Raw genomic sequence first — 27,207 nt, 5'->3', positions numbered from 1 at the left:
ACCCATCCATCTCCAGAACTCTTTTGATCTGGGAAAATAGAAGTGCTCTATTTAGTAAACAATGACTTCCCATTCCCTATCACCTCAGCTCCGGGCAACTACCATTCTCCTAGAAAGTTTCCATTTTAAAATGAGTTCAATATGAGGTTGTAGTGTGTCTGGTTCTACACACACACACACCTTTTTTCATCTCTTTTTTCTGTCCTCTTACCTAGGAGATTCTCAATCTGGCACAGGTTAAGACAGTACTGGCATAATTGAGTGGTGATTCTAATTTTTTATGCTATCATTTGGCTCTCAGAATACTAACATCACTTTCTCCATTTGTGGAGTTGCCAATGAAATGGTGTGGAGATGTTGGGAATAGAGTTTAAAGAGGCCTGGTTAGTGGAAACAGCGTGGGGCCATCAGGCTCTTAGAAGCTTGTTGGGCTGGAGGGTGGATGCTGGTGCACGTAAACTCTGGAGCTCATGGGGCAGGAGGGGAGACTTTTAAAGTAGGAGGAGATGAAGGGAGTTTGGGCCTAAGTGTTAGATGATTAGGCAAAGACAATTTAATGCAGGAAAACTCTGTGAACAGAATTAATGAATAATTGAGTCATGGTTCAGGTGGTTTTTAAGAATAATTATGAGCTGAGACTAGGAAGTCCAGAGAGAACAGGCCCTTTTTCCTGAACGGCTAAAGAGCTACAAAGGATGTTCCTGTCTTAAACATGGAAATGAAACTGAAATATGAAATGATAAAAATCTAAGCTGTTTTCATGCAAGTGGACTTACTGTTACTACTTTATGCAGCAAATGAATTATTTAGCACCTATGATGTGCAAGGCACCTGCTAGGCAGTCAGAGTTCAGCAATGAATAAGATGGACATGGTTCTTATCTTTCATGGAGCTTTAAACTTTGGGAGAAAAATATGGTAGTCTGAAAAATGCACCCCTCCCCTCCAGATGTCCATGTCCTGATTGCTGGGATTTGTAAATATGTTACCTTACACAGTAAAAAGAACTTTGCAAAAGTGGTTACATTGGTTCTTGAGATGAAGAGATCAGCCTGGATTATCAAATTGGGCCCAATGATTTATAAAGGTCCTTGTAAGAGGGAGGCCTCAGAGTCCAAGGGAGCCGTGAGAACAAAGCAGAGGATGGAGAGGAGAGAGAGCACTGTGCTACTAGCTGTGAAGATGGACACAGGGGCCAAAAGCCAAGGTGACCTTCAGCAGCAGGAAAAGGCAAGAAAATGGATTCTTCCCTGAGGCCTCCAGAGGGAATGCAACCCAACTGACACCTAGATTTCAGCACAGCGACATCCATTGCAGATTTCTGACCTCTGGGACTGTAAAGCAATGCATTTGTACTGTTTTAAGTCACTAAACTTGTGATGATGTGATACAACAGCAATCGGAAAATAATACCAAAATATGAGCAAATAATCACTCTACACCCTGTTTCACAGTCATTGTGAGGGTGCCACGAAAGGAAAGCTCAAAATGCCACTAGAACATGGAAGAGAGCCCTAATCTCAAACAGGGACAGAGCCAACCTCCCTCAACTTCTCTTTAAGAGGAGACAGAGGAGTAAGCTGTCCAAGGGAAGATGAGGAGGGATGCGTTGCAAGGCCCCAGTGCTGGAAGGAGTTTGACCCACTAGAGACAGGGAGAGGAAGGGTGGGGACTGCAGCACAGCGAGCAAGGGGACAGGCCGCAGTGGGAGCAGCAGGAGGGGAGCAGGTTCTGTCCGAACTGGTGGACCACAGCGATTTTAGACTTTGTTCAGAAGTAAAGGGGCAGCTCCGGAAGGGTCCTAATAAATGAGTGCCAAGATCAGATTCATGTTTTTAAGAGATCACTCTGGCTGCTGCGAGGGGCATGGCAGTGAGGAGGGAAGAGCAGAGGGGGCATGCGGGTGAAGACCGTTACATTTGTCAGGGGGAGGGATAGTGATGGGGGCTCAGATCAGCACGGTGAGAATGCCAGGAGGGAAGCAGGTATGGTTCGGAAGGAGAATCCACACGACTTGGCGATCCATTGATTTAATCAACGATTATTTAAGTTTTTAATTACTATTCCATTGTATAATTATATAATCATATGTTTATCATTCTCCTGTTGATGAATATTTGGGATTTATCCAGTTTGGGGACTATTCTGAATAACATTGCTATCAATAGTCCTATACAATTCTTGTCATAATCATAGAATTTTATTTCTCTTGGGCAAATACCTACAAGTAAAACTGTGGGGTTATAGGGAGGTGCACATTTAACTTTTTAAAAAACTACCACACTGTTTTCAGATGTGATCGCACCATTTCTTACTCCCTTTGGTGACTTACTGGACTGCGAGGGTGGAGTAAAAAAGTCAAGCATGTTCCCACAAACTAAGGAACAATATACTGAGCTCTTTAAACAGCTCCCTGTGTTTTCAGGGTTGAAATAGACAAAGAGGTGAAGATAAGGCTATAGTCCTGTAAGCACATTCCCTAAGAGATGGAGTCCCTTGGTTCCTTGGGTGGAGAAGGCAAAAAAAAAAAAAAAATTGCTTAAATTATCACCAAATCATTCCGGGTATTGTTTTGCCTGTTAACTTCTAAAGACCATATTTCACCAAACTAAATAATAAGACTGGATCTAAGGCTCAAAATGCAATGATGGGAAATTATAACCCACCCCACCATTCTTATGACATTTCTTCTGTAAGTGCTGACTCTGAATAATATGTTGCTTGTAGATGAACAACATGTTTATATAAGAATCCTAGGAACTAACTTCAAAAGATACAGACCCCGACCTTCAGGCACCCTAGCTCTGGGAGATTTGCTGACCTTCAACCTAGGAACCAGGATGATGGGAAATGAGGATGATGTGAAGCCAGGATAACTAAACCAGAATGGCACATTCGGAACCATCACTTGCCTTGTTGGAATAGACTGTGCTCGTCTGCATGTAGAGAACTTAGCAGCCCTCTCCCTTGATCTCTTTGTCCTGTTCCCCTCTCTCTCCTTATAAAAAACCTCTGCCCCCAATGAGAGGTGGAAATGAGCTTTGTCACATGAATCTCCCACCTTCCAGGAGATGGGTTTTGAGACGTGAGTCCTCCATCTTCCAGGAGACAGGCTTTGTGACATGAGTTCCTCATCTTCCAGAAGATGGGCTTTGTGACATGAATCTCCCGTCTTCCAGGAGATGGGCTTTGAGACGTGAGTCCTCCATCTTCCAGGAGACAGGCTTTGTGACATGAGTTCCTCATCTTCCAGAAGATGGGCTTTGTGACATGAATCTCCCGTCTTCCAAGAGATGGGCTTTGAGACGTGAGTCCTCCATCTTCCAGATGGCAAGCATCTGCAAATAAACCACTTTCTTTTACTTCAGCACCTGCCTCTGGAGTACTGGCTATTGTAGTGGCAGGCAGCTGGACCTGTGTTTCAGTTACAAAACTTCAAAACCTAACCACTCTTGCATCATTTCAGGTAGGGAAACCGAGGCCCAAGGCTCTTAGGAAATGCTCATTTCCCCATTCCTCAGTGGAACAAAATTTTGGCTTTAATCTATGCCATGACCTATTCTTATGCCAACTCTCTCCTTCAGCTCTCCCCCACCCCTATTTTAGCCTCTAAATTTGCAAATTCAGATGAAAACCTCTCCTTCTTCATCACTCATTATTTACTAAACAGAATCCTTTTCATCAATTGTCCCTCAAGTTCTTGCCCCACAAGGGAGAGTGTTCTAGCTAGGGACTTCATTCAAACCAGGATTTGAGAGTTAAGAGTGTGCCAACCAAAAAGGACACGGGGATGAAGAGGCTTAAACCAGGATTGTCTCAGGCAAACCAGGATGTACAACCTTTGGTTTGGAAAGCTAAACTGATCTATAAAGTAGAGCAGCAGAGAAAGGGCTATCTATGGATGCTGCACCTACTAGGATGAGAGCTGAGTATGTAGAACCCTAAGACCAAGTGGAATGAGTTTCAAGAGAGATTTGAGAAGTTGACAGGAAAATGATGATCTTAAACATCTTGGGCTTGTAAGACAATTGGAGAGGCAAGGAAAACACATGTTTAAAAATACCTTGGTAGCTTATAAATGATTAATTTTTGATTGATTAGTCTCTTACTGAGAGTAATAAATCCCTGGATTTAGAAGAAGGGGTTTAACAGTGGCTCTTTCCCCCAAAGGATACGTCTACTCCAAACCTCTAGTTTTGACTTTATTTTGAAAAGTTTTTGAAGATGTAATTAAGTCAAAGTTCTCAAGATGAGATCATTCTGGATTATCTGAGTGGGCCTTAAATCCAATGACAAGTGAGGAAGACAGAGGGAGAGGAGGAGAAAGCCAGGGAAAGACAGAGGCTGACTGGGCTTCTGCAGCCACACCAAGGAATACCTGGAGCCACCCGCAGCCAGAAGAGGCAAAAGAGTCTCCCTTAGACTCTTCAGAAGAAGTTTGGTCCTACTGATACCTTGATACCTTGATTTCAGACTTCTGGCCTCCAGAGCTGTGAAAAAAATAAATTTCAGGGCTTCCCCCCCAACCCCCGCCCCAGGGATTTGGGGTAATCTGTTACATAGCCACAGGAAGTTAATATAGCATGGAAGAGAAATTCTCATTCAGCAGGTCTGAGGGAGGGGTGGAGGGAGGCAATGAATATAGGAGTGTGGAAAGATGAAACTGAGCATGAATGGATGTGAAATTTCAAGTAGGTGCGGGGAGAGGGGAATCCAAGGGCAGCGGGGAGAAAAGCAGACATTGTCTATGTGGCCAGCTCCTCTCATGGGGCCACAGCTAGGGTGGGCCCAGGACGGCTGTCTCAGGCTGCTTTTCCGTCATCTAACCAGTTTAAAAACAAAGTGCATTTAGAAATTGGGAGAAAACTATATCCTCAATCTCTCCTGCAAGTTCCATAAATACATACAACTTCTTTATTTAGTTCAGGCTCATTACCAGTAAAGCAAGTCACACAATTCAGTTATTTTAATCATTTTTCCCATTATTTTTCGTTCTCTGTTTTAGTTGTCTCATATTTCTTCACTTCTGTCAACCAGTCCCTTGGTTATACATTTTTCTTGTCATTCGCCTTGGAAAAACAAAACTAAACAGCATAATTAGTATTGCTTGTATGAAAGATGTGACTTTTTAGGTGGGGAAAAAAAGTGGCTATCAATTGCTGATTCACATTGTAACCATCTTCAGCTCCTTTGAATGTACTGCCTTTCTGGTCTCCACAGGGCCCTTCTTGGGGTCCACGGGGCTCTGAATGTCAAGAAATGGTGACTCAGGTATGACTGTAGCCAAGCGATCTAGACACTGTTTGCTCAGCTAAGACTAGGGTCGCATCATACCAGAGTTTGTACTGGGGGGAGAATCCCATTCTCCACTAAGGCTCCACCCACGGGTGTCTATATTTAACATTTTAAACCCAGGATTTTACAAAGGAGAGCATTTAATCCTGAAAAAAAATAACAACTCTATTTGAAATATGATCTCTTTAATCCAGCAGCACTTGATGTTTAGAGATGATTTTCCTCTGGATACCCTGAGGAAAGAAACCTTCTTAAACTTCACTTCATCCCCCAGCACCAGGGGATTAAATTGCAACATTTGATTCAAGTTTCAATTTGGGTTCAGAATGGGGAGAGTCACATAATGGAGTGGCTAAGAGCCTGAGCTTCAGGTTGAGAGGGATCTGTGTTTTGAAGTGCAAACATGTTCCAACCCTGTGACCTGGTCTATGTGACGGTAGAGCTGTTGTGAGCATTAAATTAGAAATATATGCAAGTGCTACACACACACATAACTGCTCATTATACGTATTTTAACAATGCTGGGGTAGGTTTTGCCCCATTACACAATGTGGAAGGGGGATCCATTTCTTTTTTCCTTTTGAAGTCATGCATGAAACAGTTTAAAAAGTTGTGAAAACTTGGGCGGCGGTGCCGGCAGCCCTTTCTGGGCTCTCTACTGCGGCCCTCACTGACCACTGGGAGGCCCCAGCTATGCCTCTTCTGTGCCAGCTCTGGGCTCTTGGGCTCTTGGTTGAGACCCCAAGTGTGGCACACAGTGTCTGGCCTTTCCAGGGTCACATGCAGCCAGCCCTCCCTGAGTCCCTCCTGTCCTGGCGCAGATCCCTGACCCTCTCACAGCCCAGCCTCCCACCTTTGGACGCCCTTGGATTGGGCCCCCTCCACCCTGAGAAACAACTTGAAACAATTCAGCCCCCCGGCGTCAAGGCCCTGGACTTTGGAAAATGAAACGTTCTCAATTCTCTCCCTACCCAGGGAAGTAAACCGCTGGATACAAATCCTGGACCACTCTTCCAAAGGGGAGAAAGAGAAAATGCCTTTTATCCTTTCTACGATAGCCCACAACAGAGAAAACAGGAGTTCATCAGTATTGTCTTAGTGCATTAGCAGCCTAGTCCTCAGCAGAGAGCCACCATTGCAAGACAGTTAGGAGCCTGGACTGGAGTGCCGCACATGCTGGGTTCAAACCCTGGTCTATCACTTACTGGGAGCCTGTTCCTGGAGTGCAGGTTGCCAGATAAACTACAGGATGCCTGGTCAGTAAACAATGAGTAATTTTTAAAATGTGAGTATGTCCCATATATCACATGCAATATTTGATTTGTGAGCATGTGATATGTGAGGCACACATACTAAAAGGTTATCATTTGTTATTCTAAAATTCAAATTTATATGGGCATCCTGTATTCTTATTTGCTAAATCTGGCAACTCTATCTTGGACAAGTCCTTTAACCCTTCTAAGCCTCTGTTTCCTCATTTGTAAAATGGAAATAAAACCAGTATTGTTCTCAGAGTATTTATCTCTCAGAGTAATTATGAGGATTCCATGAGTTATTAGTTGTAAAGTGCTTAGAACAGGACTTGGCAGACAACAAGCACTAATAAATAATTGCTAAGTAAATAAACAATTTAACCAACTTTTATACAAACTATACATGTTTTTACATGCACAACTATACGTTGTTTTAGAAAAACACAATATTCACAACCTCTGAGCAAGGCTAGAGAATAAGAACTGTATTCTCTCCCGGGTACAGTCATCGCAATTGTCTTCCCAGACTCCTTTTCTTTTCCCATAGTAGCCCCCACAGCTGATTTAGGCAATTCCTTACACTACCCCCACTCCCACTCCTCCCTGTGCCCAGGGTCGGTCCAGAATGGAGTTTACACCGGCAGGCGACAGGTGAAGGGGCTGGGATAGTGAGGCTGCTCTCACTGTCTTCCTCACAAATCTCAGGTCCTGTTCCATCCCTTGCCCACCTCACCCCTCCCCAAACCAACACACAAGCAGAAGAAGTTCATGCTGGACCAAATACCTTTTCTTCTTATACAAGGTCTTAGAAAGGGGGCAGGGAGAAGGAGTGAGGAAGGAAGAACTATGAAACGGGAAGGGTCTCTTCTGCATTCTGAAGACTCTTCCCTCCGAGCCACCTTCCTTCAAGTCCTGTGATTATTTGTAGTCTTCCTTTCATGACTGGCGCATCAGCCTGTTGCAAATCCAGGCCATGGATCCTGCAAAACCTCCATGCTTAGACCAGAGCCTTAAAAGAAAAAAATCTCTTTAGGCAATTGAGGTCATTTGGCTTCAGGGTTGGAATCCATTTTACTCTGCTTTTGGTGTTTTTACTCACAGTGAAGAACTAGAACCTAAAAAATGGCGTGGATCAAGGATAGGGAGTCAACAAAGAAGCCAGAAGACTGCAAAACAACAAGCAATACTACCGAGCCAGAAGGAGTAGGTGGAATCACTGGAAGAGAAGAAAAGAAAGCATGTGCCAGTGACTAAGTTCTCAAAGGGAAAAACAGAGAGGACATCCAGACTCAGATCCTGAGGCGTTCAAACCAGTGCAAGGTGCCAGCAATCCCTCTTTCAACTCTTCAGAATCCCAAATGTGAAGGCTGTAGACAGCCCTTAGTTCCCACTCTCTGGTCTGCACAGAGAGTGCTCCAAGCTGCAGGAGCCTCGTTCAATGGCCTGCAGGGTGAGTCTCAGAGCCTTTCCCTCCTCCATGCAGAATCTATGATCCCACTGAAATTTCCTTAACAGGAGGAATAGAGAGCATGACATTCCTGTGCTGCAGAAATAAGACTGCCCTGGTATTTCCACAATCTATAGCAGCAGGACAAACCCCCTTAAAACCCAGAGGCTTGAAAACAGCAATTCATTCTCCTATAGTTATGCAGGTCATCTGGGCAATTGCCTTCTGTGTAACCTGGGGCACAGGAATGGTTGCTGTCATCTGGAGACAATTGAAAGCTGTTGGTGGAGGATTGGTCTACTTCCATTTGTGCCTCTCCCCTTGGCTCCTTGGGCAGCTCACAGCATTGTGGTTGGGTTCCAAAAGGAACAGTGAGAGAGGGAGGAAGCAGAAACCTCTGGGCCAAACAAAGATGGTTCCCGAGCAGACACAACATCATTTCCATCATATTCAATTGGTTAAAGCAGTTATAGACTCAGCTCAGAAGCAGATGAAAGGAGACTATACAAGACATGAATACTGGAAGGCATGGGTCACCGAGGGTCATCAAAGGAGCACCTACCACATCTACTTTCTAGGTTCTTTACTACTTCTTATGTAATACTCTGCCTCATATATACTAGTCAATGGAACACTAATTTATTGAATACTGTCAGTATTCAAGTCACTTACATTAAATGCTTTTCTTTTTTTTTTTTGGTGGGGTTGCTTATTATACCTTTACATAAGAGTCTGACAGTTGAACAGACAGAACAAACACACAGGTACACAACTTTCAGTGGAAGGTGTCCTATGAACCCTTGTTATTTAAATAAATTAAAAAAGAAGACGATTTAGTGGAGGGACAAATTATTCTGAGCTTTACAGAATTATGGGAAAATTTTATGAAAAATTTCTTGGAAAGTGCTTTAAAAATTGAAAACCACTGTAAAGAAATATGAGATATTACCATTGTTGTTATTAAATTATTGTCTCTTCATAAACTATTTTTAGAAGCTTCTTCCTCTAAGTCTAGTGAGTCAAACTCTTCGTGTCTCAAGTACGTACTGGTGAAGAGGTTGGACTCTGGATCCAGTCCACTTGGGTTGAAATCCTAGCTGTGTGACCTTGAGCAAGTTATCTAATCTTTCTGTGCCTCAATGGCATGACCATCAAGTGAATAGAATGATAATATCCTCCTCATAAGGTTCTTATGATTTAAGGTATTTGAGGTACTTAGAGCAGTGCTTGGCACATAAAAAATGTTCAATAAATGTTAACTGTTGATGATTATGATGGGCTGAACAATGTCCCTCCCCCTAAGATATTCACCTCCACAGAGACCTGTGCAGTTGTTACCTTACATGGCAAAAAGGACTTTGCAGAGGACTTCAGATGGAGGAACAGCATCCTGGATTATCCAGGTGGACCAGTGTAATCACAAAGATCCTTGTAAGTGGGAGGCAGGAGGCTCAGAGTCAGAGAAGGTAAGGTGATGAAGGAAGCAGAGGTCAGAGACATGCAGGGCCATGGACCAGGGATGGCTTGTAGCCTCTTAGAAGCTGGAAAAGGCAAGGAACAGATTGCTTCTAGAGTCTCCACAAGGAAAGCACTGCTGCTGACACACTTTGGATTTCTGACCTCCAGAACTGTAAAATAATAAATCTGTGCTGTTATCACCCACTAAGTTTTTGGTAATTTGTTACAGCAGCAGTAGGAAATTATTGCAGTGATTTTGATGATAATCTGAAAGCCAGCACCTCCTACACACAATCAAGAAACAGAATCTAACCAACCAGAGAAGTGTATGCTCTCCAAATCTAGCAAAAGATATCAGGTAAGGAGCTTGATAAAAAAATGAAGTAATTCTGTGCATTTGACTCAATCAAGCTGTCACTGTTGGTTTTTCCTTTTTAGATTTCTAAGCCACTAGTTCAAACATCAGAATAGCACTGCCTACTTCGCATTTATATTTTATGACTTGTTTTTGAGTATTTTCATCAATATTTTATTATAAGTCATGAGTTTTACTTTAATTATATATTTTGTAAAAGTTTTCAACATTCTTAAGTATGATTTTCTCATGTATTGGGGATGCTTTAGGGCTCTTTTCCCCTTTGGGTTATACATCCCCAGGCCTATTATAAGAGGCAAAGAAGAGAAGTGTTCAGCATTCCTGATGTACTAACAGCTCACACGGCACAGCACTTTACAGTTTATGTGGTTATTTTCTCTCACTTTATCCTTACTACATTCCTGTAAGAGGAAAACTAGACTTAGGGAGGTTGAGAATGAATAATGGAAGTGGCAGAGATAGTAAGTAGTACAGCCAGGTTTTAAACCAGGTCTCTTGATTCTCAGATCACTACCCCTCAGATATTTTCAGAAATATTTTCAGAGATTTATCTTTTTGAAAAATGAGGCTCTCCATCTCTCTCTGATTCTCCCTTACTGCTCATTTAGGTTGGAAGAGCCTAAAATGTTCCAGATGTGAGGATATATGAATAACATTCAATGCAGCTGTCATGGAAAGTCCATGTTTGAACACTGGTCCATTAAAACGTGTATATTTCCATGATCAAAAGCAAGACCTAGGTGGCTGAGTGCTAATATTTTTACACTATCAATGGAAGAAACATGTCTAAGAGACTTGGAGATACAATTCAGGATTGTAGAGTGAAAGAAGATACGACTTCTTGGCTAAGTCTTTCTTTCAGACCCATTCTAAGATCTGTTGCAACCAGGGAAGCCAGAACACTAAAATCTTCAATAGAAAAACTTGGCTGGGCCTTTTAATATTTTTTCTAGTAAAGGGAATCTAAATTCAGGTTTTAGGTCTTTGAATTTGGGGACAAGAAGAGACCCTGACTAGCATTGAAAATACTGTGAGCAATGCTAGAAGTATTTTGGGATTTTCTGTTGCAGTTTCTACTCAGCCTACCACATTGTGTCGCCTTTGGAGATAATTGTGAAGGTAGGCATTAAACAATGAGGAAATGCAGAGGAGCTTAAAGGAAACGTAAAGAGCCTGCCACTAAAAATAAACAAACCGACTTCTAGACAGCCTTAAATAATGGTGACAATGAAATCTCATACCTTGCACAAAGCTTTTTCTTTGACATAGACCAGATATAACATTTTCCAATTACAAAGATCTATAACATTCTAGCACTTTTAGGGCTGAAATGAGATCCCAGAAAACATCTAAGGAAATAATCTAGCCAACTGGCTAAATCCAAAATCAAGATTAATAAAAAAAAAAATAGTTTTACTATAAATTAGCAAAAACCAATTTGAAAATACAACAGGAAAAACAATCCCATTCACAATAGGAACCAAAGATATAATACCTAGCAATAAATCTAACAAGAATGTGCAAGACCCATGTAAGTAAAACTAAAAATCGACTGAAGGATATAAGTAGGATCTCAAAAACTCAGTGTTCCTAATGGAAATGCTGAGTTTTAAAGATTTCAAGTCTTCCTGCATGAATCCATAAATTCAATATAATTCCAACCAAAATTCTACTGAATTTTTGAAGAACTTGACAAGCTTGTTTTAAAATTTATATGGAAATGAATATGAACAGAATTAACTGAGATTTTTTTTTAAAAAAAGAGAACAAAGGGGTATTGCTATAACAGATTGCAAAAGATGCTATAAATCTATAGCTGTTAAAAGAGTGTGATGTTAGCATAGAAATGTATTTTAAAATTCAGTGGGACTGCTTAAGAGTATAGGAAAAGAATAATGCATTATTGGAAAAGTACATGATAAAGGTGGTATTTAAACTTAATGTGTGTAAGTTATGATTACATTCTGCAGCAAGTAACAGACACCTGATTAACAGTGGCTTATTAAAGAAACAGGGATTTATTTGCCTCACATAGGAAGTGGAGCCTTGGGAGATCCAAGTTCTCTTCCGCTTTCTCTTCCTGCCTCCTAACCATATGTTCCTACCTTCATGCTCGCTGCCTTGAGAGCAACTGGCTACCCATGCTCTAGGCTCACATCCTCATTTTAAGCAGGAACAAAAAGAAGAAACAAGAAATATTGAATGTGTTTTGAAATCAGAACCTTTCCCAAAGCCCCAGTAGGTTCATGCTTCTATCTCCTTGTTCAGAATTCTGTCACCATCACTCTAGCTTCAAGGAAGACGAGGACATAGAGATACCTAGCTGAGCACATGGACAATCTGAACCAAAAAAGTCTATTTTCCTTTTCCATAAAGAAGAAATGGAGGCTGGCTGGGTAGGTATTTAGAGGTGTCTGCCACCTAGCGCCAGTCTCAGTCACACAGAGCTCCACAATTGGTTTAATACCAAGTTACTACAGCCACCTTGATATTTGTAATAATTTTGTCTTTGAACTTGTGCTTTCTAAGTGACGTTCAGTGGGACATTAGGGCATGTGCCTGAGCCCAGGAGGTAGGTGCAACGTGCATGCTCCATGGTCTTTTGCCTCCTTTGCACATAGTCTTTGACTCCCCATGAGCAAAAAATTCTGGAGGACACATGATACATGATTTTGCATCTCAGTGAGATGCAAAGCAACCACAAAGTAAGCGCACATGTGCTGGATAGGGAGGCTTGTGCCAAGGCTCTGTGGAGCTGTGAAACAATGCTTATTACTTTCTGTGGGCTCTGAGTGGCAGGCTGCTGCAAAATATAGCTTCGGGAAGACCTGCACATTAGCTTTCAGACATCACTCTGTCTTTTGATGTTTGATGCATCTCTTTCTCTGGGCAACAAGAAAATCTCCGTTACCGACAAGCTTAGAAACAAAGGATAAATGCTGGAAAAGCTGGATAAGAGTTCCTGGGTGATAGGAGGCATCCGAAATGGACCTAGAATCAGTGAGTCATGGAGACATAGGGCCTAAAGAAGAATTTTTATTACTTTCAAGTTGAGAATGGCCCAAGTGAATGAACTCAGACTTCTAAAAATCTTAACTTAGAGCTTGTTCATGAACACTTAGGGACTGTTTCAGTCAGGATATGATAGGTTATGCTGCAGGAAAAAACAGCCCCAGATGTCTTACTGCGTTATAATAGTTTTATTTCTTGTTCACACGTCATGTATATCGCAGGCGGGCCCCCGTCCCTGCCCGCCGTCGCCACTCACAGTTCCAGGCTAGCGGAGCTGCCGTTCTCTCACACAATGGTCACCATGTCAGAGGGAGGTCGCTCTGGAGGACCTTTTTATGCAATTACATGGTTTGGCCCAAAATGACACATATCTCCTCCACTGTCAATTCATTCTGCAACACTAGTCACATGGCCCCAATCCACCTCGGGGGGCAGGAAGTGTAAACCTACCATGTGCTCAAAGTCAGCCAGCCAGAAATATCTGATAAACAACATCAGGGACCTTCACGGTGTTAACAGTAATAATCAAGGCAGACCAGAAATTCCAGCAGCCTCAGTAAACCTCTGCCTATGTACCATCAAACCTTCATCAATAAATGTTTAAGCTTCTACTATGTGCCAGACTCTGCGTTGCTATTCTCCAGTCATGTATCCCAATATCTTGTGATCTGCCCTGTCCTGTCATTTTCAGCCCATCATTTACCAACCAGCAGGCAATTTAGAATCATAACTTCTATGTCTCCATTGATTGCAGAACCTACTTTGTGATAAGCTGTGACTAACTAATCAGTTTAACTGAAAATTGCAGGTGAAGAAATTTCAAAATAGATTTTGCTACCGTAGAATATGGAGCTTAACATAGTTGGAGTTTAATAACTGTAAAGACAGGGCTGCAAACTCAAATGTCCATGGGGGACAGACAGGTAACATAAAAGCATGAAAGGACTAGGTACAGGAGGACAGGAGCAGAGGGGGCTAAGCTGAACTGGAGAAAGCGTGGCCTATCTCTTATAAAAGAGGCAGAGGCTCATCTGTACTCTTATGTAAAACCTTGGTTTTGGATTTTAGTAAAAAAAAATCTTTTTAAAAAATTGCACTCCATGAACCAAATAAAACATATCGTAAGCAAGATTTCACCTGCAGGCTACCAATTCACACCCTCTGCTGCAAAGGTTTGGATTATTAACATACATCCCACCAGGCTGATTATTTCCTGTGAGGTGCCACGTTCTGTTAGGAGCATAGGCTCAGGCTTTAGGTCCCTGCCACTGGGTTAGTGATAGAAGGGGCATCTGAAGTCACAGGCTGTGAGTACGCAGCGTTGGGTTTGGGTTACTGAAAGTAAGGGCTGAGACGCATAAGGTTTACTTTTTGAATTAATTAGCAAGCCCATAGAAGTATCACTCTAATGCATTTTAGGGACACTTTTTACTAATAGTTATCATTTCCTTTTAAATACAGGGAGTACTGAAATGACAGCATCCAGTTACTGGTAATAAGTGGTGTATCACCGAACTTCAGCATTACTAAATTCTGCTGTGATGAATTTTTACCTCCTCCAATGACCTCTCTCAAGTGTTAGCCTCAGCTCCAAGCTCTTAATCAGAATATGTGTATAGTATTACTTAGTGCTTTCAGAACATAGAATATGGGACCAAATCTGCCTCATTAGCTGTGCTATCTTAGGTAAGTGGCTTAACTTCTCTGTGACTCAATCTCCCTATCAAAAAATGGAGATGATAAGAATACTCTTCTCCCAGGCTTGCTAGGAGGATCAAATGAGTCAATAGTACGCATAAATTGCTTAGAATGCTGCCAGGCACAGAGTAATCCTTCAGTAAAAGTTTTTAAACTTAGTTTAACATTTTCTTATTAACTCTGAGAAATTTCTGTGTTGTTATTCTTTGCTAGAGAGAAAGCACTAACATTTTTTTCCCCAACAAACTCTGTTCTTGACAGCTATTCTTTCAGTGTTATTCAAAGTGTTTCAAAATGGAAAAATATCTGTACAGCTACAGTAAAATCTCATCATGATAGTCTTTCTTTAGCTGGGGCTTTCCTTGCCAGTTCACTCCATGGTTCTTGTCAGTAGTTCTGAGAAAGTCCAAAACTTGCTCCCTTTTCTCAGCTGGAGACTCCCATCCCACACCCTGCTCCTCTGCAGACACTTTAAAATGCACTTGAACACCATAGACCAATCATTTAGCAAGGCAAACAATAATTTCTTCACAGGGGGACTGCTAAGGGATCTTTGGTGTTTTGATGATCTGCAGCCATGGAAACAACAAATGAAGTGTTTGGGTCATTGGAATGCTTTTAACTCATGCTTCCTGTGGCAGAGACTACTAATTGCTTCTCAGTAGTCTTTTTCTCCTTCTTTTAAAGAGAATATTAGCTGAGAACATTGCTGCCCCACTGAAACATTTCTCTTGCAGTCTAATGTTGCCATATAAAAGTTTCAGCCAAAGAGATGGAAGCAGGAATGTGGTGAGCCTTCCAGGAATTCTTAAAGGGAGAATACCAATCCTGCCTTTAACCTTTTCTCTATCATGATACTTTGAATGTGGGTATAATGGCTGGAACTCCAGCAGCTATACTAGACTATGAGGTTTACGAGAGCAATTCTCAAAGTGCTGACTGAGGACACACAGGGTCCCCAAAACCTTTCTTTAGGAGGTCCCCAGGTTTCATTTCCCTTTTCCAATCACATATCTATATGCAGCCTAGAATTTTTTTTTCCATAGACTTCAATCAAAACAATATATTGAGAAAGATTGTGTGAAGTAGCAGATATTTGATTCAAGTTGTCTCCTATGGAGCCAGATAAGGATTTACAAATACCTAAAACAACGTTACTCTTTGAACTATTTATTTTTTGTTTTAGAAAATATAATTGTTTTTCAAAATTCTGTTATTAATGCTCACATGCAATGGGTTTGTTATTGTTATTTTAAAATGAATTAAATGAATGTAAAAAATTTCTGTTTTAATTACCAATATGGTAACCAACATAAAGAAAACTACTTTGGGGACCTTAATAGTTTTTAAGGGCTTTGTAAAAGGGTCCTGAAACCAAAAAGCCTGAGAACTGGTTTAAGTCCATACTCTAGTGATGGCACAGAAATGAGCTGCGAAGAGCCTGAGTTAATGTCAACTTCCTTCATGTGAGCAAAAATTAAACTTATGTTATGTGTAAGCCACTGGCATTGGAGGTGTTCCTGTTATACACAGACAAACTAATTTTTAACAGATATGTTCATACCGTCTGTTACTCCATTTGAGGCTGCGGCTAAGAACAAGACAAAGCAATTAAAAGCTGAAGATACTTTGTGAAACTCCCAAGACTGTAAAGCATGTGATCCTGGCCCTTTTTATACCCACGATGTCACAAATGTCTAATTGCAAATTTTGCCAGAGCTCTGCATCCCGTTAACCCTTCCTGACTCCACACCTTGTTTTAGGGAACAGAACTGTTCCAGTAGCCTGATGCTGATGTTGCAGGATAGGGGCAGGGAGATCCTTGAGTGTCTGAGATCCTTCTGGTCACACGGCTGCCCCAGCGCCCTTGGCAGAAGGCCCGGTGGGGTGGAGCAGAGGCCGTGCCACTGGGAAAGCTGCCCTCAGTCTCTAAGGCACCTCCTCTGTGTTTCCTGCCTTCACAAAAGACACGCAGGAAACCCAGCAGCTGCTCACTGCCAGGAGGTAAAAGATGTAGCTTTTAGGGCCGTGGGAAAGGAGGACAAGAAGGACAGGGGAAGCCCTTCCATTCTGAGTACATGCCTAAGGAGAATTGGGGGGAGGGGGAAGAATAGCAAAATATTCCTGCATTGTGAAACTCGCTGCAGTATCAAAAGGAAGAGATGCTGGTCCACCATATAAAGCGCATACAGTTCTCCTTGGTAACAGAAGACACAGCAACTGGGCTGGGCCTCCTTCAATTCACAGGGCTGAAACCTATCATTTCTGAAATTCAATTATCTGCTAGAATTTAAACCTGGACTTTGTTGAACATTCAGTAGAGGTGAAACACACTTTTTTCCCATGTATTTGCAAGCCTGTTTTTAGCGTTAAATATTAAATTACACCTCTCTGGAGAACAATATGGCAAATTTGCTTTCTTTGATGGCCATAAAAAACACTTAAAATCACTGCATTTTTCTCCAGTTTAAACATTCTTCTCTTTTTTTTTTGAGTTGCTGTGAATTCCTGTGTATTCACTACTGGGCCTCCAGCTCCTGTACTAATACTGTGCTGGGATAGTCCTAGGAATGTCCTTCTGTGGTTGATTATCATTGGCAAAAGATGTCATCATGCTTCTGCAAGAGACATTTTGTGAGGTCCTTCAATAAGTTTAAAGGCCATAAACAAATTGTTTGGAAGAGATTATTTAAATTGCACATTAGCAGAAATTAAATATTCAATTATAGTAAGAGGTTTTTTTTTTTTTTTTTTTTTTTTAAGATGATGTGGTAACTAAAAAAACATTCCAGTGAGAATGTACTTTTAAAAATATATTTAAGCAATTGATTTGCTCTCTGGTTCCCCCATAAATAAGCTGCTTTATTTCCAACTGCAATGGCACTATCGCTCACGGTCTGTGAAATGCATCATGGAGGTGTCTGTGAAGATCTCAGGCGGAGAGACCTGTTCTTGTCGAAGCTGGAGGCTCCCCAGTAGGGTGTGCAGAGCCCCAAGCTGGGAGGCCCATTCTCTCATTTTCCTTCAGCTCCTGAGCTCACTCTCCAATGGTGGTATTTGCTGTTGGGTTGTAGAGATTGCTAATTCTGTGTCCCTCCAATGGGTCCCTGGACTGTCTAGAACTTAGAGATGGTGGATAAGAGTAACAAAGTGTGTGTGTGTGTGTGTGTGTGTGTCCATGTTTTCCTGTGTTGTGCAGTGGATGGGAGAAGAAGGAGTCCTGGGTTAAATAGGAGTGAGTCATGCCTCAGTCATGCCCTTTGGAAAGAACTTTAAAATAAGTGCCAGTGGGCTCTCAGAATTGTTAAATGAGGGATTGAAAAGGTCATAGGAAGAATGTTTGTAATATGAAAGAAAACTCCAAAGGTAGCTCCTATTTACCAGGAAATGGAGGCCTAGGGAGGCCCAGGGACTTGCCCAGTGCCACTCCACCGATCTTGCTCACAGCCAGGCGGAGCCTGCCTGTCGTGACTCTTAGCGAGTGCCCATTCTCTTTGCCACGCCACCACGGTTAGCCAGTAAACAATAGGACAAAACTCTGAAGGCATTTTGAATATCATTTTTGTCCTTATAGCATTTATCATTATTTATTAAAATCATCGGTTGCTCTATTCCCTCTACGAATTTGTGAGCTTCTTAAAATAGGAACCTTTTTTTTTCTTTCCCTCAATCCTGGATCCAGTGCCTTCCATATGGTGAGCATATAAGAAGAAAAATCCTATTGGTTTTGAATTTGTATGACCATTCTTATATCAAGATAGGAAGTGACTATACTGGAAAGATGGATTTGTTAGGGTCCAGCCAAGGAAACAGAAGCTCCCCTACATCTTTACAGAGGATGTATCATACAGGAAATGCTGCACAGAAGGGAAGAGCTGTGAAGATGCACAGGGGGCAGTGAGGTTATTATCAGAGATTACCGGTAGCAACAAGTGGGGGTCGGAGGCAGGGGGTGGAATTAGGAGGAGGTGGTATTATCACAGATGTTGAATGGGAACCGGTACCGTGGTGGGAATGTTGTTCTGTAGGAGCCGGGGTCATTGTGGAGATGGACCCCACGCTGGGAGCCCCACACGAAGCGCAGGGGGGCGGGGCGGGGATACTCTGGCTTCCCCCTCCTTCGGCCACTAGGCTCTTGTCGGTAAGAAGGGAAGAGGAGATGACCTCTGGGAAACTTGCCCACTCTGAAAAGGAGCTGGGCTCATCATTTGTCCATAACATCATCGAGGACCTTAAAGACGGTCCCCTCCTCTTTGTGCTCATTTCGTATTCACCAAGCAGCCCTCACACCGCAGACCTAATTCTGTTTGCAATGTTATTTCAACCAAAAGGTGAAGAACTTTTTATTTTAAAAAATAATTGGTCGATTGATCCACAAGAGGAGGAAAAAAATCAATCAAAACAACTAAATTTTGTTAGTTCAGGGGCTTCACTTTCTTTTTTGTAAATTAAGAATGAGAGACCTACATGTTTTGGGTTTTTTGTTGTGTTTTTTTTTACAGATACAACAAACAAATGCATATATTTCAGCATGACCATGTGAGCTATAGGTGTCAGCCAGACGGTGGGCCAGGGTGGCCTCCCAGCAAAGGTCCTGGAGGCGCTCAATTATTTTACAAGCTCCACATGAGAGTCCTCTCTTATATCTAGATGTTTCTCTCCCCTTTCTCTTAGAAAAAGATAGTAATAAATTCAGCTCAGAGAAAGAAAGTAAGATACTCCATCCTGGGATTAGGGAAAAGAGAGAGAAATAAAGGAGAGAGATCTAAAAGCCCTCCTGCCGATAACCTACCCCCTGCTCTCTTAGGCAGTCCTGGCCTCCTCCTTGAGCATAAGCTTCCAGAGAAGCCCGGAAATACCTCCCTTTACTGCTCAACTCTCAGAGAGACACACAGTTAAATTTGTTTATCTCAATGGCTGCAGCAGAAGCTGACAGATATTGACATCTAGGAAAAAAAGATGCTGTAGGCCAGATAAAATTGAGATCAACCAAAGCAGTCCTGGGGGCCAAAGGTGTCCCTGATCCCTGAGTCTGGCTGGCAAACATGCTGCATTGATGTGTCGTTAGATGCTACCAAGGAATTATTGCTCGTGTTCTTAGTATGATATTGGTAGTGAAGTAAGAAGGCAATGAGACATAGGTTTAGGAGCTGCATGCAGAATTTTGCAGGGGTAAAGCGTTAATGATGTTTGCAATTTATTTTCAAATGATTCAGCAAAAAAAAATTATAGATGAATATATCTGTATACACATAGGAACATAGATGATTAAATCATACAAGTATGGGAAAATGTTAACAGTTATTAAATCTAGGCAGTGAGTGAGTATAAGGATGTTCTTTGTTTTTCAGAGATTTTATATCTTTAATTTTCATAATAAAACTCCGGGAAAAATTACTGCTGTCCATTTGGCAATCACATTTTTTATCATCAACTATTAACATGAAATTATTTTATTATAAAAATCTATATCTCCTGAGTGTGGTAAATGTAAATCAATTAACTAAACTCGAAGTGAAAAAGAAAAAAGAATTGAGTTTCTAAACCTGTTAATCTTGAGTGACCAAACCATTTACCAGAGTTCACAATAATGAAGCAAGTGTTACAGCCCTCCAAAATGCTACGACATTCCAGCTGCTCTAAGAAATGTCTAGTATATTGATGGTGATATAGGGCAGTATTCTCAGGGGTGCACTCATTCATTCAGCCTGTTAGCACCTACCCTGGGCCCTAGGACTAGGGAATAGGCCCAACCTACCCTCGAGGAGCTCCCAGACCACAGAAGAGATGAACAAGTGTGGGCTGTGAAGTATGACTGGTGCAATGATTCGAGGGGCACAAGCATAAAGGGGGAAACAAAAGCAGCAGCCGCTTCACGGGAGGTCAATGGAGGACCAGCGGGACAGGATTCAAGAAGGGAGCATATCAGTCCAAGTGGTGACGAAGGGAAGCACAAAAGTGTGGCCGGGAGAGGGAAAACAATGGAGGATGAAGCTACCAGCTGAGCTGACCTGTCACCACCCCTCACCCTAAAAGGGGCACGAGGAAGGGGCACTACCAGAACCCAGAGAAGGTAGTTGTGGCTTTTAGTGGAAGTGAATAACATTACAACCACTCAAAATAAGTTTCCATGTTTACAGCTATTTGTTGACATTAGTGCTGAGCACAAGAGGCTGTTTCCTGCCTGGGATCACACTGTTCCCTCCACGTGGCATGTCCTTTGCTTTCCCATAGTGGATACCTTTTTTCTTGCTTTCTCCTACTCCTTTGTCAAGGACCTCTCCAGCATTACACATTTTGCTCAATGATACTGTTGACCCTGACCTTCTCTACCCTCCCCTCTACCTTTGTAGGCTGAACTTTGGAGAATTGAATTGACCAACTTTTCTGGACCCTTGGCTTCCAGCCGGGCTCAGCCAGTGGACGGCCTCTCTGGAAGAGGAGCGGTGGGTGGGAAGACTGCACCAAGGTCCCCCTCCCCTGGCTCCCTCCTGGCTGGGCCACTGTGGCCTGCCTGCGTCCTTTCGCCAAAAGCAACAGCTACATTTTGCAAGCCTCTGTCTATTATAATGTAAAATATTTAGAAGGCCGTTTTTAGTCTTGAATAATTATGTTGTACTTTTGTCACAGTAATGAGAAGGCTTTAAAACAGGGTTATTTTTCACAAATACGAATGACATATGTTGTTCATAAGCATGAGCTATAGGATCTGAATTTCAATGTCTTAAGTGTTTTTGAATTTATAGAAAAGACTGTACTCTGTTGACCTTTTTAATATTCTGCTTTCTCATTGGCTACCTACTCTAAACTTTTGTATTAGTAGGAATTGTTATTCCTACTAATAGGAAGTAGGAGGATTCCTCCTACTAAGAGGAGGAGGAGTGAAAATGCCAGCCAGTCAGAAACCAGAATATTAAAAAGGTCAGTATTGTACAGGTCTTGGCTATAATTCATAAAAACACTAAACATCCTATATTTCATCCTAGGACCAAGATTGTAATGAGAACAGAAAATGGCACAATATTAATTCATCTTCATGACAAATACTGTAATGAGAAAGGAAGTATACAAGCAACACATATTTGGTTGCCATTTAAAAACTATCTTATAGCTTTTATAATGTAAACAAAGTAAAGTTACACATTCTAAAGTTGAGTCCTCTCACTAAATACCTACTGTCTTTTTAATTAATGAGACTTTGTGACTAAACCAAAATTAGGTTTACTTTCCAAGAGGGCCAATGGTATCACTAGGTTGTAATAAACAAATACAAAAAATATTTGTTATAAAAAAGTAAGTGAGCATAACTTTTATTTTGGTTACTATTTCACTTCTACTGGCATTAAAGTATTTGAATGTTAATAATTATAATTTTCTCACCTTTTAAAATGCTTACTCCATTATGTCAATACTTTGTATCAATATGTCTGAATCAGTGCATCCCAAATAGCTACTCTTTGATCTCAAGTACATGCTAGTTGCCTCTCACTTTGAAAGGACTTTATAAGTATTTGAGGTCTTTTAACATCATGAAAAGGAGCACTGGAGAAGGAGGTAAGAAGGGCTGGGTAAGAAAATAGAGATGGAAATGGGGTGAATGAAGGAAAAGGGAACTGAATATAGTTCTCTGGGTCTAAAGGGAATGTTGGTGAAGCTGTTTCTTTTAGAATATTATTTGGAAAGCTGCCTTGAATGAAGTTAAAAATAAATAAATCTACCAAACAACTATATAGAATATTTCCCAGCACATTCATTTTGAAATGGGAGATGATGCTGAGAGACTGACTGTGAACTTCCAACTTCAGGTTTGGTTTTGTTTTGTTTTGTTTTTCTTTTCTCTTAGGAGACCTTTGGACATTAAAAAAAAAATCCCCTGCAAAACCTGCTACTCCAAGTTCTTTGATGTCCAACTAGTTCTTGGTAGAGTGAATGCAACTGGAGTGTTGAATAACTTGTTAACAGGAGTATTGTCATTGCCTGCCCTTTTACCATAGCTTATTTGCTACTAACAAATATAATCTCGCAATGCTAAATAGTGCCTTTCACCCACTGGATCCTGGGGTGCTTTATGAACTAGGAATGCAGGAGTAGCTGAAATAGAGTTCTCTCTGGGGTGGAATAAGACAGCTGTTATCCTTACAGAAATGTTGCACAACAGCCGGAGTAGAAACTGGGGAAGCGTTCTCAGTCTAATTGAAACTGCAAGAAGAATTTAAGTTGATGGACTAATTGTTGAGGATGGCATCTATTTAAAAAACCAGAGCTTGCTCTTCTCTGGTAGTGAGTGTCACAGCCACTCCGTTCCATTGAACAGATACTGTTGTTTCCATTTAAGATATGAGCAAATCGAAGTTCACCACACAGACTATGCTTGAGAGAACGGGGTTGAAAGCATGCCCTTTGAGTTTCTGGTTGCTATTTATCTTTTGAGTCACAGGCAAACAGGATCAGCTGCAAAGCAATAACTTAGTACCAATGTGAGAAAAAGAGTGCACCCATGGTGTGCACATCTTTGCAGAAATTGGTCTGTTCTGGGAAGGTCGCCATATGATCCTGACTCAACTTGACCCTACATAGTTTAAGAATTCAAGTTCCCAGAGCTGGAGGTGATACAAGTGCAAAACACTCTTAGGCTTTTAGGAAACAGTAGACTGTGAGTCAAAGAACTTTACACAGATTAGTTTGCAGTGGTTTCCTATTGCCTAACACTTCTTACTATGCTGGAATGTCACATTAATTGGTTCTTAATTGAACAATGTGCTTCCAATTTTCAAAACCCAGCAGAGTATAAAACAAAAGAAGTCAGATGCGTGCTCTTTGGAATGGAAAGTCTTATGGGTAAAGATACAGTTCATAAGCATTAAGCTCTCACAGCGGTTGGGAGATATCACACAGCCACTCTCAGCTCAGCCCTGTAAGGTATGGTTCTCCAAGTTGTCAATTTTTACATGAAAAGCAGATTAATGTTGCTTGTTTAAAGGAGAACATGATCCTGAGGGATAAGATAATGACTAAAGCTTCCTCAGCCACTTGATTTCTGGAAAACAGACCTCTGACTGCAACGGTATGCTGTATATGGTTATCCATTTCCTCTATAAATAAATAACTTATTTTCTTTCAATTTGTGTATTCAAAGTAAGCCATCATCAGGTTGTAGCTAGTTAAGTCCTAGACATGAGAGTTTCTCATCTGCAATTAAGTTTGGACCAAAAGGTCTACTTCTCAGCTGAAATTAAAAACCTGTTTGTTCATGTTCTTTCTTTGGAAGTGTTCCATGTACAGGCAAGTTTATTTTTCTATTTTGAAGAAATATTTTTAAACAGGGGCTATGTTCTGAATTCACATGGTGTTCAAAGTCAGAGATAGAAGGAAAGTTGACTTCTTGCAAAAAAATAAACCTTAAAAAAACTTGCCAAATTTCTGAGGTTTGTTTGTCTCTCCCTCCTGTCCCCCCACCCCCACCAATACTGCTGTGCGTTGGGGAAGAAAATTTAGCAGAGTTCCTTAGATCAGAATACTTAAAGAGTTAGGTATTAGTTTTCTTTCAGTCACATCTGTATCCCACTTGTTCATTTTACAAGGAAGAGAAGGGTTTTCTAATTCTGTGCTCAAACATGGATCATTCATCAAAATTGGATTATTTCTGCCTCTTGCATCAGAAGTAGAAATTATATTCTTTCTTCTCCTTGCATCATAACCTACAGTCTCATGTAGCACTTGGTTAACAATTGGTAATGCAATGGGTAGAGACTTTGTTTCTTATTCTAGAGATGCACTGGTCCCATGGTTATTTTAAAAGTAGATAGAAAAGGGAAGAAACAGTCCATGAGACTATGCCATTGTAACCAGAGCATTCTGATTGTGTTGTGTTTTGATGATATTAATGTATTTTGGATTAGGATGCAGTGAGATTGTGATTAAAAAGAAAACCCTGAGATTCACCAATAAATCAAATACAGCTATTGCTTCTCATTAATAAAGAATCCATGTGAAATTGCCTCCTTTAAAAATAGTCTGGAATAAAGGTCAACCAAGGGCGTGTCTAAGAAACACATCATGATCTCGAGTGAGCTTACTCTGAGCATCTCCAGCTGTGAAAGGCCTCTGACTCTCAATCCTTGCGGCATTTACTATGCTGACGCCCTGATCACACATCTTCAAGCTAATGACTCTCATTCATTCAACACCCATCCCTTCTGCTCTAACAAGACCTCCTTAAACCTCACTGAGACCGAATCTGGTATCAGCAATGCAAGCATGGCAGCAAGACTGCCGCGAGAGATAAATGTTTCCCTGGGTACAAACTCAATAATAAGTGCAACATCTGACAAAGAAGAATGCCTTTGGCAGCCCTGCTCAATCTCTCTAAGAAATTGACACTGTAGTGTACAGGAGCAAAGCCCAGATAATGACAGCTACAAAAAGCTTTTGTAAGCAAAGTAATCAGGCCCATGTCAGCTGCTCTTTCCTTTCATGATCTCTTGCCTGTAGAGTTGGTAAATCCTGATCAATGAGATATTTTTCAACATCTATGGCAAATCATCAATCAGAGAATTGTGATGCTCAACAGCAACAACCTAAACAACAACCAAAAAAGGTAAGAAAATCATCCTGGTTTGAGGAGAGAGACGCATGTGGTGGATTACAACTCTCAGAATCCTTTTGTCACCCATTGCTGAGCGAGGAGAATGCAGTCACTATTTTATACAAGTAGCTATGCTTAGCTAATTTCTGTACTACAGAGCTGATGGCATCTGTATCTCTAGGCTCCTTCTGGGTATGGGGAATGTCCAAACAGTCTTCTTTGGGTGACCTCTCCCTACCCTAGTTGCTTCACCTGTAAAATAGAGGCAAATGGTTGTAGGTAGAAATTATTGTTATTCAACCCAATGATCCTTTCTCTTCATCCATTCATTTAGAAATCTTTCATTTTTGGTATATACATTGACCAGGCTCCATGTTGGCCATTGTGAGGGACTCTCACTTGATGGTCCCTGATGAACATAAGGAGTGTGCTGCTGGAGGGAGGATGTGTCACACATGTGTCACTTCCATCTGGGGTGATGAGCACCATAAAATTAGCATGAAGTATGAAGGTGCTCCAAGGAGAGATAAAGCACTTGTGGCAGAAATTAAGAGGAAGGGCTCCTTGGAAGCAGTCGCATTGGAGCTAGGCCAAGGATGTATAGAATTTAAATCTATAGAAATGAAAAGTGAACAATGGCAAATAGAAAATGCTGTGGCAGAGAGGCTTCCGGCTAAACTGCTTAAGATGTTTTAGCCCGAGGGAGAGTGGTCTGGGCATGCACGAGGAGGTTGTTCACAATGGATTTCTTGCTTTACCATTTACAGAGTGCTTATCTACACTCCATCTTGGAGGCCCTGTGTGGTGTGGAGTAGAGAGGAAGATTCAAAAGCACAGTGCCTAGGTTAATTTCCAACTCTGCTACCTACCAGCTCTCTGGCCTTGGGCAAATTACCTCAGTTCCTTCATCTGTAAAATGGGGATAATTGCAGTACCTGCCCCATAGCTTGTCATGGTGATTAAATGAGTTAATTCACTTAAAATACCTAGAATGGGCCTAGAACATACTAAGTGCTCAATAAATATGATTTTTTATTCTAATTTGCACACTATACTACCCCATGGGTGTAAGTGCTACCTGATAGATGAAAACATAGTATTATTCAGAAACAACATAAGGGCAAAGTTATCAGTCACATTAAGTCCTCTGTTTTATAAACATGTCTCAATACACCCCAATGATCCTGAAGTAAGAGAACCCTTCAATATATCCTATGACCACTATTTCACACAGACTGCAGTTGTTCTTTACCAAAGCGGTTTTGTACACATAACACCCAGGAGACATTTGGCGATGTCTGGAGACATTTTGGTTGTCACAATTGGGGGGTTTTTACTGGCATCTAGTGTGTAGTGGCCAATTATGCTGCTAAACATCTTGCAAAGCACAGGACAGCGTCCAAAACAAAGAATTATTCTGCCCCAAGTTTCAATAATGCTAAGGTTGAGCAACCTTAACATAGGGCTATTTCTTGAAGGGAAGTTCATGTTTAAATATTAAACAAAACTCTGTTTTGCATAAAATACTTTGTTGAAAATCATCAAAGCAAAGGCATTTGGGGATCCAGTGAAAAATCTAAGTCTTGATAGAATTACTGGGTGTTTTCCTCTCAAACAGAATGTCTATATGTTCATGAAAAATAAAAAAATACCTAGCCGTGACCACTTTCTTAATAAGGCATGTGAAGTGAATGATGATTTCAACAAATGATAAAGTAAGAAGAAGAAGGAGGAGGAGAAGAACCACCTAGCAGTATGGGAGAAGAGGGAATTGTCTAAAACCATGATTTACTAAAGAAAACTCTAAAAAGCAATTCAGTTGTTGTAAGAGGTAAAGAAAGAGTACAGGTATACCTTGTAGATATGGCAGGTTCTATTTCAGACCATTGCAATAAAATGAACATCTCAATAAAGCAAGTCACATGGATTTTTTTGGTTTTCCAGTGCATATAAAAGTTATGTTTGCACTATACTACAGTCTATTAAGTGTGCAATAGCATTGTATCTAAATAACAATACATATACTTTAATTAAAAATACTTTATTCCTAAAAAAATGTTAACCATCATCTGAGACTTCAGCAA

This window comes from Pteronotus mesoamericanus, unplaced genomic scaffold (genome assembly GCF_021234165.1).
Source record: "Pteronotus mesoamericanus isolate MK-2021 breed Mesoamerican mustached bat unplaced genomic scaffold, CSHL_Meso_final contig_90, whole genome shotgun sequence".
NCBI lineage: Eukaryota > Metazoa > Chordata > Mammalia > Chiroptera > Mormoopidae > Pteronotus > Pteronotus mesoamericanus.
This window is presented reverse-complemented; position numbering follows the sequence as displayed.